General features: G+C 45.2%; 1 protein-coding gene across 2 annotated transcripts in view; it reads left to right on the top strand.

Annotated features, from left to right (window-relative positions):
* CYFIP2 (cytoplasmic FMR1 interacting protein 2) overlaps window positions 1–14,388 on the top strand; it is a 2,832,302-nt gene that overhangs the window by 2,636,322 nt on the left and 181,592 nt on the right. The window lies entirely within an intron of this gene.

Genomic DNA, 14,388 nt, shown 5'->3' with positions numbered 1-14,388 from the left:
TAGATGCTCGAGTGTATTCATTGTTGCAGTCCTAACCAATGGGTAATCCGGCTCCCGGTAGCCCTCAATCGGCCAGAATACCAAAGGTAAGTAAATATGACATCGGCTGTCGTTGGTTGTAAAGGGCATCAGGACGTCTGAAACAAAAGGAGGCAGCCAACGTCACTTCCTCAGTCTTTCTTGCCATAACAGTCAGAAGCCCCCAGAAAACAAGGCTTAAACCAAAAGCAACTTTGGCAAATAATACCAAATTTTGCCTGTACCTTCGGAAAAGAGAACAGGAGAGGTACAAAAAAGGGGGAAGGAGGGAGGGAAACCAGAACTGCAACAGTGAATACACTCAAACATCTACATTTATGGTAAGTGTACACAAATGTAATATGTTCATCGTGTTTCACTGCTGCAGTCCTAACCAATGGATTGATTACCAAAGCCCAGAGAAAAGGGAGGAGGAACCAACAGAATCAAGGATTGGAGAGAATGCCCTGCAGAACAGCAGTGGCAAACCCTGCCCTGGCTCTAGAAAACAAAGGCAAATTATAATGCTTTGTGAAAGTGTGAACAGAAGACCATGTGGCAGCCTCCAAAATGTCTTTAGTAGGGACACCCCTTAAAAAGGCTGCAGAAGTGGAAGCTGCTCTTGTAGAGTGGGTCCTGACCCCTTGAGGAGAAACCTTGCCATTAAAGGAATAACAGAAAATAATACAATGTGCAATCCATTTAGAAATGGTTTGCTTAGAAATAGCTTTGCCCTGAGCTCCAGGGGCAAAACTGACCAATAACTGTGCTGATTTCCAAAGGTCTTTAGTCCTGTCCAGGTAAAATCTGAGCTGTCTGTGCACATCAAGAGAATGTAGGATGCTTTCACCTCTATTTTGAGGATTAGGAAAGAAAGTAGGAAGGTGTATGGACTGATTAAGAGTCACGCTAGAAACCACCTTAGGCATAAAGGAGGGGTTGGTTCTCAGAGAGACTTTATCTGCATGGAAAATAAGAAAAGGCTCCACAGCCATCAGAGCTTGCAGCTCCGAAACCCTCCTTGCTGAAGTTATAGCCAATAGGAAGGCGGTCTTCCAAGAGAGAAACTTTAAATCTGCAGTGGCGGCTGGCTCAAAAGGAGGAAGAGTGAGTTTCTCCAGAACAAAATTAAGATCCCAGGCCGGAGTAGGCGCCCTTCTGGAAGGTTTTAAGTTGCAAGCACCTCTGAGAAACATTTTCATCAGGGGATGAGAGAAAATGGATTGCTCAAAAGAACAATGAGCAGAAATGGCTGAAGCATGGATCTTGATAGAGGAAAAAGAAAGACCCCCCCCCCCGAAGCAAATCAGCCATGTATTCCAGTATCAGAGGAAGGGTAGGCTGAGAAGAAGATTCCCTCTAGCCTGCATCCAATGAGAGAATCTTTCCCATTTGCCAGCGTAGGACTTCATAGTGCTAGGCCTTCTGGCCTCCTGAAGCACATTAACCACCTGCTGGGAAAGGAAAGAAGAAATGGATTGATTCATGCAATGAGCCATGCTGCCAAATGCAGAGACTGAAGATGAGGATGTAGAATGTTTCCCCCTTCCTGTGATCTGGCTTCAGAGGAAGATGCCAAAGAGGAAACTGGGAGAGACTGTGAAGCAGTGGATACCAATGCTGTCTGGGCCAGTCTGGAGCTATGAGAATAGTCCTTGGTCTTTCGTCCCTGATCTTCAATAATACTCAGGGAAGAAGAGGAAGAGGAGGGAAGGCATAAACTGACAGCAGTGTCCAAGGGAAGGACACAGCATCCACTCTCCAGGCTCTGCTGTGATGCTGTCTGGTGCAAAAAAGAGGCAGAAGGTGGTTGTCTGGGAAGGAGAAAAGATCCACTTGAGGAGTGCCCCAACGTTGAATGATGCTGTAAAAGACTGCTCTGTCCAGTTGCCACTCGTAAGGATCCAGGGTCTGTCTGCTCAACTGGTCTGCCAAAACATTGAGCCTCCCTGGAAGAAACTAAGCTAGGAGATGCAGGCCCAAGGATGCTGCTATGGACCAGAGATTCATGCTCTGCCTGCAGAGGGGGTAAGAATGAGTCCCTCCCTGCTTGTTGATGTACTACATGACTGTGGTGTTGTCTGTTCTGACAAGCAGAGTTCCTGGAGAAAGAAGATGCTTGAAAGCTAGTAAGACCCGCTGAACTGCTATCAACTCCTTTAGGTTTATGTGCAGGTGTATCTGCTGGGCATTCCAACGTCCCTGTATGCATCTGCCATCCAGGTGAGCTCCCCAGGTGTAGCCCGATGTGTCTGTGGTAAGAACTTGAGTGGCAGGGGGTGGGCGAAAAGGCATGCCCGTGTTTTGTAGACAGGCTGTCGCCCACCACAGAAACTCTGCCTGCAGACATGGAAGCAGAGGAATTATCATATCCAGGTCCTGTGTGTGTTGACACCAAAGGTTCTTGAGGTACCACTGCAATTTCCTCATATGCAGTCTTTCATATGGAATCATGAGAATGCAAGAGGCCATGTATGCCAGAGCTTGCAGGTATTTCCTTGCAGGGAGCTGGAACAGGCTTGCCAAATCCTTGAAGTAAACTGAAAGAGTTGCCTGCTTCTCCTGGGTGAGATATATCATCTGGGTGGCTGTGCTCAGACTCGCTCCCAGGAATGTTATCTCCTTGGATGGCACCATTTTTGATTTTTCCTTGTTGAGAGTGTAACCCAGGGAAGAGAGAAGAGCCTTTACAAATTCTAGATCCTTTAACAGCTGTTCCTGAGAATTTGCTTGAATTAGACAGTCGTCCAAGTATGGATAAATCTGAATTTTCTTCTGCCTGTAAAAAACAATGACTGGAGCCAGGCATTTTGTGAAAACTCTGGGAGCAGTAGATAAGCCAAAGGGCAGCACAGAGAAAGTACAGTTTTGTACCTACCATAATTGTAGATGTTCGAGTGCTAATACAGCTGCAGTCATAACAGATGGGTTTTCCTGCCGTCAGGCGGGTCCTCGGTCGGCCGAATTCCAAAGTCTAGGTCCAGCGTCGGTTGTCGTCGCTTCTTCCCTGACGTCAGTGCGCCAGGGGTATAAAAGAACCAACCGACACCATTTTCTTCAGTTTTTCTTGCCCAAGATGTCAGGTGCCCCCAGAAGGAAGGCAATACATAAATTTATGCAATAATGCAATGTAGTATAATCAAAAAACAGTAGTTGCAAGCAAATACACCATAAAAGAATACCCCAATCAGGTTGTATGAGGAGGTGTTAGCCATTAGGCCTGTTCCAGAGGGGAAGGAGAGAGGGAAACTTGGACTGCAGCTGTATTAGCACTCGAACATCTACATTTATGGTAGGTACAAAACTGTACTATGTTCATCGTGCATACAGCTGCAGTCATAACAGATGGGTAGAATCCCAAAGCTAAAATAAGGGTGGTAGGCACTAGGTGGAACTAGGAGGAGCCAGGATACCCCGCAAAACTGCAGTGGCAAAACCTGCTCTAGAGTTGGAGTATAAAGGCAGGTGATAGTGCTTGGAGAAAGTATGCACAGAACTCCAAGTGGCAGCTTCCAAAATATCTTTGGTAGGAACCCCCCTGAGGAAAGCTGCAGAGGTAGCTGTGGCCCTAGTGGAGTGAGACCTTATGCCTGCAGGTACAGTTTTACCATGAAGAGAGTAACAAAAGCGTATGCAGTGGGCTATCCATTTTGAGATTGTCTGTTTGGAAATAGGCTTCCCTTGAGCCCCTGTAGCATAGGACACAAAGAGCTGCTCTGATTTTCTGAAAGGCTTTGTTCTGTCCAAATAATAACATAGTTGCCTGTGAATATCCAAAGAATGTAGTAGCCTCTCCCCTTTGTTTTGAGGATTGGGGTAAAAGGTAGGTAAGTGGATAGCCTGATTCAAGGCTACCCTGGATACTACCTTTGGCATAAAGGAAGGGTTGGTTCGTAAGGAAACTCTGTCCTGATGAAAAATGATGAAAGGTTGCACAGCCATGAGGGCTTGAAGCTCAGAAACCCTGCGAGCTGAGGTGATAGCCAGCAGGAAGGCTGTTTTCCGGGACAAATATTGTAGTTTCGTTGAGGCAGCTGGCTCAAAAGGAGGCAAAGTCAGTTTCTCTAGAATTAAATTGAGATCCCAAGCAGGCACTGGTTGTTTCCTTGGGGGTTTAATATTCTTAGCCCCTCTGAGGAACTGTCTTAAGAGGGGGTGAGAGAATAAAGGAGGATCAGTGTTGTATTCTGCAGAAATGGCTGAGGCATGGATTTTGATGGAAGAGAATGAAAGTCCACTGCTTAGCATCTCAGCTAGGTACTGTAATATTTGAGGTAAATTCAGTATTCCAGGGTTCTGGCCCTTTTTCTCATTCCAAGCACAAAACCGTTTCCATTTGGCGGATTAGGCTTTTCTAGTAGAAGGTCTTCTGGCCTCCAAAATGACATCCTGTACCTCCTTGGAGAGTAGGGTCTGTTGTGATTTTAAGGAATCTTCCATGCGGCTAGATTGAGTGTTTTCAGCTGACTGTGAAGAGTTTTGAAGTTGTGCTGAGTCAGTAGAAGAGGCATTAGAGGCAGGATCCATGGTGGGGAATGCGTCAGGCTCCTCAGGAGTGGGTACCAGTGTTGCCTTGGCCAGTCTGGAGCGATGAGAATCATCTGTGGTCTGTCTGCTCTGGTTTTTAATAGAACTTTGGGCAGCAGAGGAAGAGGTGGAAAGGCATAAACTGTCATTGTTGTCCAACTGAAAGAGAGTGCGTCCACTTTCCAGGCCTGTGGGTGAAAGGTCCTTGAGCAGAATTTTGCCATTTGGTGATTTCTGTGGGAGGCAAAGAGATCTATGTCTGGCCTTCCCCATGCTTGAATTATCTTTGAAAAACTTGAGGACGCAACTTCCATTCGTGTGGATCTGTCATATTTCTGCTTAGGCTGTCTGCCAGCGTGTTTTCCTTGCCTGGCAGGAACTGTGCTTGAAGCTCAATTTGCAATTCTAGAGCCATGTTCCAAAGAGACATGGCTAGCCTGCATAGGGGGTATGAATGGGTTCCTCCCTGTTTGTTTATGTACCACATTACTGTGGTGTTGTCTGTCCTTATTAATAGCTGGCCTGGATGCAGCAGGTCTTTGAAAGCTATAATAGCATTTATTACTGCTAGCATTTCCTTTTGATTGATGTGTAGGTGCTTTTCCTTTTGGGACCATCTGCCCTGAATGCACTGATTTGTCATGTGCACCCCCCAGGCGTAATCCGAGGCATCTGTTGTGATGATTTGACTTGCTTGAGGCTTACAGAATGGGAGACCTGCGTTTCTTTGGCATGCTTGAGCCCACCACAGAAATTCCTTTTGAAGACATGGAATTAGTGGTATTATTGTTTCCAAGCTGTGGCTGTGCTGAGACCATAGGTTTTTCAGGTACCATTGAAGTTTCCTCATATGCAGCTTTGCACATGGGATTAGTAGGATGCAAGATGCCATGAATCCCAGAGCCTGCAGGATTTTCCTTGCAGTCAGCCTGGTGAAAGTTGCCATTTTTCTGAAGTATTGAGTTAGTTGCCCTTGCTTCTCTGGGGTGAGGTAGGCCATCTGGGTGTTTGTATCCAAGTTGGCACCCAGGAAAATTATTGTTTGAGATGGTAGTAGCCTTGATTTCTTTTTGTTGACTGTGTATCCCAGGGAATTCAACAACCTTATTACAAAAGCCAGATGTTTCAGAAGTATGTGCTTGCTGTCCGCTTGGATCAGGCAGTTGTCCAGATATGGGTATATTTGTATCCCTTGCAGTCTGCAGTAGGCAATTGCTGATGCCAGGCATTTCGTGAATACTCTGGGTGCAGTAGATAAGCCAAAGGGCAATGCAGAGAATTGATAATGTGTTGAACCTGCAAGAAATCTGAGGTATCTTCTGCAATCTTGTCTGATAGGGACATGCAGGTATGCCTCCTTGAGGTCCAATGTTACCAGCCAAGACTCCTTGCCCAGCATGGGAAGAAGCTGCTGTAATGTGAGCATCTTTAATTTTGGCACGAGTAAAAAAGTGTTTAGGATGGACAGGTCCAAAGTAGGTCTCCAATCTTTGCCCTTCCTTGGTACCAGGAATAGTCTGAAATAAAAACCTTGACCCTGTTCTTGTGCAGGTACCTCTTGAATAGCTTTCATGTCCATGAGATCTGAAATTTATTTTTGTGCCTCTGCCCTTTGATTGTGTGGCAGGTTTGGCATGCCTCTCATTTTTGGAAGGGTGTGAAAGTGGAATCTGTAGCCTCTGTCTATAATGTCCAGGATCCATTTGTCTTTTGTGACAATATGCCAATTTTTTGAAAATAGTGCCAGTTTCCCGCCTAAAGGTGCTGCCATTTGAGCTTTGCTTGGCATGCAAAGGGGAAAGTCATTGGTTCTGCTTTCTGAATGGCTGTGAACTATCCTCACTACCTCTTTGGGTAGGTGCTTGCCATTGTCTGCCTCTAAACGATCCTTGAGATTGCCCTCTACCCCTCAGGCGCCTGTATCTACCTCTTTGGGGTCTGTCCATGGCTGGAAAGGACCAATTTTTTGAAGGTCAATTTCTACTGAAACGTGGAGGTTGTACCTGTAGGAAATCTTTCACTGTTTGCATTGATTTTGCCTTTTCCTCCATTTTCTTTAACACCTCCTCAGCTTTAACACCAAACAACTTGGTTATATTCAACTGGACGTATAAGAGAATTTAAGTACCTTTATCTGCACTTTTTTTTTAAAAAATACAGTATTATACAGTATTTAATTTGATTTAAACTGTGTATGAAGGAGTGTTGAAGGAATTTTTAACTGAAGTTATTCTGCTCTTCAGTTATTCCCACCCACCCGTCCTGATTTTGTTTTGGTGTTAATCTTAGTGGCATTGAAACTGCCCGCCCCTCAGCCTGCCTCTGGGCCCATCTCATTTGCTCACTCAACTGAGTGCAGTGAGATCAAATTCTGATTTCAGGCACTCCTACTGTGTACAAAGAGAGCATCTGAGAAATAGAAAAAAAAAAAAAATTAAGCTTATTTCCTGCCTTTCTTGTTAAGTGGTACAGACTATTTGTAGGCTTCTGAACCCCCAAGCCCTTCTGTGTTTGAGGGAAGCCTTCTAGCTTGTTTTTTTTCTTATAACTAGCCAGTTTTCTAGTTTCAGCACTCAAATCTGTTTCTTTGATCTCAGCACTTGTTCAGGGAAAAAAAAAAATGTCATCTGCTTTTACTGTACTTGTGTTTTTACCTACTTCTTTTTACTTTTGCATCATCTTAAAATACTCAATTGTATTTATTACTGCTTGGTGTAACTCATTCTAAGCCTTTTGGTTTAAACACTTGGGCTTCGGACCAGTTAATTGTTTTTTCTTTTTCGCCTGAACCTTCTTGTGTTCTGACTGTCCTTCTCAAACATATTGGAAATATACAGTATATTTCAGAGCATTTGTTATAACTGTATTTGCTATAACTGTATTTTTTTCTGGCTTTTTGAATATTTACTGCTTAGCGACTGCATCTTAGCCTGTTTATACAGCTCTGCATTCTATTTAAACTGTTTTTGTGTTGATTAACTGTTTTGCACTCTTAAAAAGTTATTTGTTGCTTAATTTTACCTGTAGGCTAACACACTCAAGTGTGCTAGCCGCTTAAAAGCATTTATAGCATTTACTGTCTGTTTTTTTCCTTGTCTCTGTAAAAAAAAAAAAAAAATCTCTTGTTTTCCCACCTTACTGAACTAGAGTAGTCCAGTTTCAGAGTTGCTGATCCCTGGGCTTTGTTTTTAGTTCCTGTTACTGATCCATTGCCTTATTAGGAAGGAGGAAGTTTCTTTGCTTACCAGTGGGAGTGGGAAGCACTGAGCAGCCTTTTGTCCGAATTGGTGAAGTTTCAGCCAGAAACTAGTAGTCCATTGGTCGCTTTGGGCCAATTCCTAGCTCCTTTCAGCCCCTGCTATAAAACACGCTAAACACGCTGTTTTCCAGCTTGTACCAACTCAGCACAGATCCTCGTGGTGGCCTGCAGAGTGATCCAAGCAGCAGAGAGCTAAAGAGTGACTTTCTACCAGATATAAGTATTTTTGTGGCTTTCCCACTGTTATTAAGCTAGCGACTGCATTTTCGCGGTTTTACTGCTACTTTAAGTGATTTCTGCATTTTACACTGTTTATTGCACTTTAAGTTACTAATTGTTGCAAATTGTTTCTGTAGGCTACACACTAAAGTGCGCTAGCCGATTTACAGCATTTATAGCATTTACTGTCTGTTTTTTCCTTATCTCTGTAATAAAACAAAAATCTCTTGTTTTCCGCCTTACTGAACTAGAGTAGTCCAGTTTCAGAGTTGCTGATCCCTGGGCTTTGTTTTAGTTCCTGTTACTGATCCATTGCCTTATTAGGAAGGAGGAAGTTTCTTTGCTTACCAGTGGGAGTGGGAAGCACTGAGTGGCCTTTTGTCTGATTTGGTGAAGTTTCAGCCAGAAACTAGTAGTCCATTGGTCGTTTTGGGCCAATTCCTAGCTCCCTTTCAGCCCCTGCTATAAAACACGCTAAACGTTAGCTGAGTTGCCACTGTTGCACACAAGAGCAGCGGTTAAACTATTCGACATCTAAATTCCACTCTTCAAATTTTCCCTTAGAACTACCTTCCTCGAGCTGTACTGCTGATCTAACCAGCATATCCTATAACTGAAAGTTCATCTCTACTTGATTCCCAAGTAGACTATTCTCTATCTGTAAAGCCTAGCACTTACTCCTACAGTACTTGCACCTTGATAAAGCACTCTTATTATAGATAGTACCCCACCAGCCTAAAACCCACTTCCCCGAGTCCTTTGAAAGTCTCTTTATCTACTACTTCTAGTATGTCGAGGATCAGTTGCTAGTGTCCTCTCCAGCTCAACTGGTGAACCTGGGAATGTTGAGGCAATGTTACAATTGCCTCATGTACACAGACAATCCTCTCCTTCTCCCACAAAACACAAATACATGCGAGATGCAACTATACGGCCAAACTGGAGGCTGAGCTCTCTCAACATAGGACTGGCAAGACCAGACAGGAGGAGAAGGTAACCACACACAATACATACCCAGTCACACATGGTACCATCACAACTTCAAATCATACACATACTCACACAAAGACATACTCGGAGGCTCTGTTCAAAAATTTACCAAAACAGCAGAGGCCACCAAAGCAGACACCCAAACAACTACCACCTCACGACCCAACACATGCAACACATAGACCACACAGTCAGAGTGTCAAACAGTCACAGCCCTTAAGGCCAAACAAAATGCCAGACACACTTGTCATTGGTGATTCCACAGTCAGACACACTGATGTCCCGCTTACCAGACTGAGTAAGGAGAAGGTCACAGTAAGCTGCCTGTCGGGCGCTAGAATCTGCCACATAATGCAAGCACTCAGGTCTCTCAACAGCAGGTACAAGTATGTCTCAGTCATTGTCCACGCTGGTGTCAACGACCTGAGACGTACCTCCTTGGACTACATGAAAAGGGACATCGAGGAGCTCTCTGATTATGTAGCCCAGGCAGGTATGACCCTGACCTTGAGCAGTATCCTACCTTCACCTAGAATGATGCCACAATACAGTGATAAGATGATCAGCTTTAATAATTGGCTTAAATTCTGGTGTCATTCAAAGGGGATCAATGTCTGTCTGCCTGGGATGACATGCTGGACAAGCCACGCTGCTTAGCAAGGGACGGCTTGCACCTGTCACCCTGGGCTTCGGATATTGGCAAAGGCTCTTGCCACCCCATAGTGCCTTTTTAGGCAAGGCTCAAATTCTAAACCTACCACCCTAGAACACCAAAAGGAAAAAACTAAGGGTAATGCTGCTCAATGCCAGAAGTCTCAATCTCAAGATGCACGCACTCGAGGCCCTTCTCAATATGGAGAACATCGATGTCTGTGCTGTGACAGAAACCTGGTTCAAGGCTCCTGAGAGCACCCCAGCACTAACAGGTTTCACCTCATATCATGCGTTCCGGCCCCAAAATCCGGACAACACCAAGAAAGGACACCCACACCTCAAGGTTGGTGGCAACGCACGATGCATGGGAGACCATCCAGGTGCAATTAACCATAGGCAAGACTGCTCTGCAATTTGTAGCATGTTACAGGCCACCCTCTCAAACTCAGGAACCTCACATGGCCTTCCTGAAAACATTGGAGGGGATAAATGTATCTCCAAACACCATCATACTAGGTGACTTCAACTACCCTAATATAGACTGGGAACACTACTCAAGCCCGAACACTCTAACCCAAAGATTCCTGGAGTTCATAAACTCAAATGCCATGGAACAACTAGTCACCATCCCCACAAGAGGAGAAAACATACTTGATCTCATCATCACGAACATGGGATCAAAATGTTCAACACCGAAGTATACGCCTCACTGGTGAGATCAGATCATAAACTAATCTCGCTGGAGGTCCTCATCCGGCCCCCACCTGAAACAAAAAAGACCACAGTGAAAAACTTCTCAAAAGCCGATTTCACACTTCTAAAAACTAGTGTGGTCTCCTTTAAGGCCCCTGAGCCAGTGGTAAGCATTACTCAAACCGCTGAATCACTTACAAATGCCTTCTACCAGCACCTACAGGACTGCATGGATCAGGCAATCCCAAACAAAACTAAGACTCTCTGTACCAAAGGCAAGCATCCAGTCTGGTGGACCCCAGCCATAAACAAGCTCTACAACAAAAGGAGGAAGCTACTACAAGATAGAGCAAAATCCTTGAAAGGTAAGACACCTTTGATCATTATAAGTAAAAAACTAAGAGCTCTCATAAAATCATCCAAGGCAAATTTTGAGAGAAAAATCGCCAAGGACTCTAAAGACAATCATAAGGCCTTCTTTAGCTATGTTAGAAACCTAGGAGGAAACTCCCAGATATGCTCAGAATTAATTCAAAATTATGTGAAAATTACTGAACCTACACACATTGCTAACATACTGGCTGACAGGTTCAGTGCAAACTTCTCCCAAAAGGAGAGATATCTATTCCAGAGGATTGTAGCCCCCCAAACATCTCCAACGCGCAGGTGAGAACTGCCCTCACTAAGGCAAAAAACACAGCATCCATGGGACCGGATGGTGTCCCCGACTGTGTGCTTCATGAACTCAACGAGGAATTAAACCCACAGTTAGGACAGCTGTTTAATCTTAGCCTCACCTCAGGATATTGCCCAAGGAGTGGCGCCGCGACTGTGGTCCCACTTCATAAGGGCGGTGCCTCCACAGACCCTGGAAATTACCTCCCATTAGCTTGACAAGCCTTATCTGCAAAGCCATGGAGAGGATCATAATGGAACTCATAAATAAAGACATAGGGAACTTGCAGACTTTGGATCCAACCCAGTTTGGCTTTGTCAAAGGCAGATCCTGCCTCTTAAACTTGGTTGACTTTTGAGACAGTCACCAAGGCCATTGATGAGGAAAGGCAGTCCATACAGCCTACCTCGACCTGGCAAAGGCCTTGACACAATACCCCACTCAGGTATCATCGAAAAACTCATCAGCTTGAATGTAAACCCATACATCACAAGATGGGTTGCAAACTGGCTAAGTGACAGAACCCACAGGGTCAGAGTTGCTGGAGCCATGTCAGACTCAAAGCCTGTCACAAGTGGTGTCCCACAGGGCTCAGTCCTGGGTCCACTCTTGTTCGCATCTACTTTTCTGAAGTACAAGCAAACATAGGAGGGTTATGGCTGACAAAGTTTGCAGATGACTGCAAACTGGCCATAGTCGAAAACACATCTGACACAGATATCCTCCAGAAGGGCCTCACAGAAACGGATAACTGGCCAGAGCCATGGCCTGAAGTTAAATGCCAAAAATGCATAGTCATACCCTTTGGGAAAAACAAGGTTACCCTAGCTATCATATAGGTGGCAATCCACTGAGCACAGAAAAGTCATCAGGGATCTGGGGACCCAAGTTGACAGTAGCCTTCGCTTGACACTCATGTTGCTAAAGTAGTTAGGAAAACCTTCTATATCGCCCACCTGATCATGAAGGGATTCACATCTAGATCAAGGGAGGTCATCGTCCCCTGTACTCATCACTCATTAGACCTATGATTGAGTACAATGCCCGTTCGGAATGTATCTGACCAGACACCTGCTGCAGCTTGAAAGGCCCCAAAAGTTCCTCACCAAAAGGATAAAGGGTCTCAAAAATATGTCTTATGCTGCCCGACTGAAAGAACTCCAGCTCTATTCAGTCTCATACCGCTTGCTCAGAGGTGACCTGTGCCTGACATATAAGGCCATGTCAAACCCAGATTTGATGAATATGCTTCACCTCAAAAATCTAGATCCCTCAGAACCACAAGGGCGGAGACTTAAACCTTGACACGGTTATAAATAGAACGTGCTGGAGGGACAGATTCATCACCCAGAGACTCCTATGCAGTGGAACAAAATCCCGGTACATGTGAGGCAGAGCACCTGGCTGGCCTTGTTCAAGAGGAATCTTGACCAATGGATGGGAGATCGCAGATATACCCCAGGGATTACTTCAGTGTCACTGCTGGACAGAGGCACAGAAAAATGATAGGCATAGTTTTTATTCAAACTAAAGGGGTGGCGAAAGCCACATAACTATGGGCTAGGCTTATAAATGCCCTTGGGCAGATAGCCTAGTATGAACCTATGAACCTATGAACAATACATCTTTTTGCAGGGGTGCATCCAGTAATTTAGCTTTGACATGATCTGGTACGGTTTGCTCTTTAAGCCAAGCATGTCTACATATGACTGATCCTGTAATAGCAGCTCTACATGAGGCTTCTAAAGCATCAAAACCACATTGCAAGGTATGTTTACCTACTTGCTCTGCACTATGTATCAAATCCTGCAACTCCTTCAAATCTGGTTATTCAGGTTGTGACATTTTGCTTCTCAACTGTGATAACAGAAACTGTTGGTATTTTAACATATGGAACTGGCAGTTTAATGCCCTCATGGATAAGGTGGCCGAGGTGTATACCTTTTTCCCCCACCTTTCTAAGGCTCTGGAATCCCTCTGAAGGAAATGGATTTTTAGCAGTGGAGGCCTTAATTCCCTTGAGGCCCTGTGAGATAGTTTCAGGGTCAGCCGCATGGCTTTTGTACAGGAATTGGTGTGAGTGAGGAACCCGGTAATACCTGTCAGGCTTGACTGGAGCTGGAGGCAAAGAATCTGGGTTGAGGCAGGACTCCGAATATACATCATCAAGGATATCTAAGACAGGAGGTATAGCCAGAGGCCTGTGCTGAGGGAGCAAGAGAAAATCCCTAAGCCTTTTCTTGGAGTCTGAGTACTCTTGGCCTTCCCAATGGAAGTGTTCCCTCAAGGTATGCAAGGTTTCCCCAAAAGAGTAATCCTCAGGGGAGGAGACAGAACGAATGGATGCCTCTGCATCAGAATCTTCAAAAGGGGAGTATGAATGTTCCTGGTCATCAGAATGTTCTGAAATAATGGCGGCCTGGTCCGAGGAGGGGGATTCGTCCTCCACTCTGGGCCTTTTTTCCAGGGGGGGTTGAGAACCCCTGATAAGAGTAATTAAGTCCTCAGCCATTTTGAGCATCTGCTTTTTAGGCATGGGGCCTTGAGAAGGGCCCTGTGGGGTTTGTTTTTTAGCATGCATGGCTGTCTTAGACTTAGTGAAAGCCTTGATGGAAAAAGAAGAGAAGAGGAAGGCCTGAAGACACCTTGAGAGGAGGCAGACCTGTCTAAACTCTGAGTTTCACCGCCAAGAGTGGCTTCGGTATCTGTAGTCGGGGTGTGGGCCGAAGAGCCTGCGACCTCGGGTACAGAAGACACCACCAATGAAGTGTCATCGGTAGGCAGGGGCTGCGTAGGCGCCTCGCTGAGAACCGGACCATCTGTAGTCGGCGTTGGCATGGTGTCGGTAGAGGCCGCGGACCTCGTGTGCCAAAACTGGAGTCGGAGTATCCGACGGCATTATGTAGTTAAATTTTTTGCCAAAAAAGTGCTGGGCGAACTCCGCCCGACGCTTAATGGTGCATTTGTTGAATGTAGCACAAAAGCGACAGGCCGAGACGTCGCGGTCTGGGCCTAAGCAAGAAATGCAGAGGGAATGAAAATCCTTATGCAGTATTTGCTTCCCACATGAAATACAATTATTAACTTTGTCTGACATCGGTCTGAGGCAAGAAAAGTTTCCTAACGGGTACTTAGCTTTCAAGAAGACTTCGGTTGCAGATATTTGTAATCTCAGGAGCTGGCCGACTGGCACTTGCGAACTGCTTCTGCTTCGGGCACCGTGCGGCAAGAAAGACTGAAGAAAATGGCGTCGGCTGGTTCTTTTATACCCCTGGTGCACTGGCGTCAGGAAGAAAAGTTGACTGGGATTCTAGTTTCCTATATGGATGTGTAGTAAGGGAAAACCTCCTTT

Source organism: Protopterus annectens, chromosome 4.part0, assembly GCF_019279795.1.
Source record: "Protopterus annectens isolate FY-2018-M chromosome 4.part0, PAN1.0, whole genome shotgun sequence".
NCBI classification, from domain to species: domain Eukaryota; kingdom Metazoa; phylum Chordata; order Ceratodontiformes; family Protopteridae; genus Protopterus; species Protopterus annectens.
Note: the sequence above shows the minus strand (reverse complement) of the source record. Positions and strands in the feature narration are given on the sequence as shown.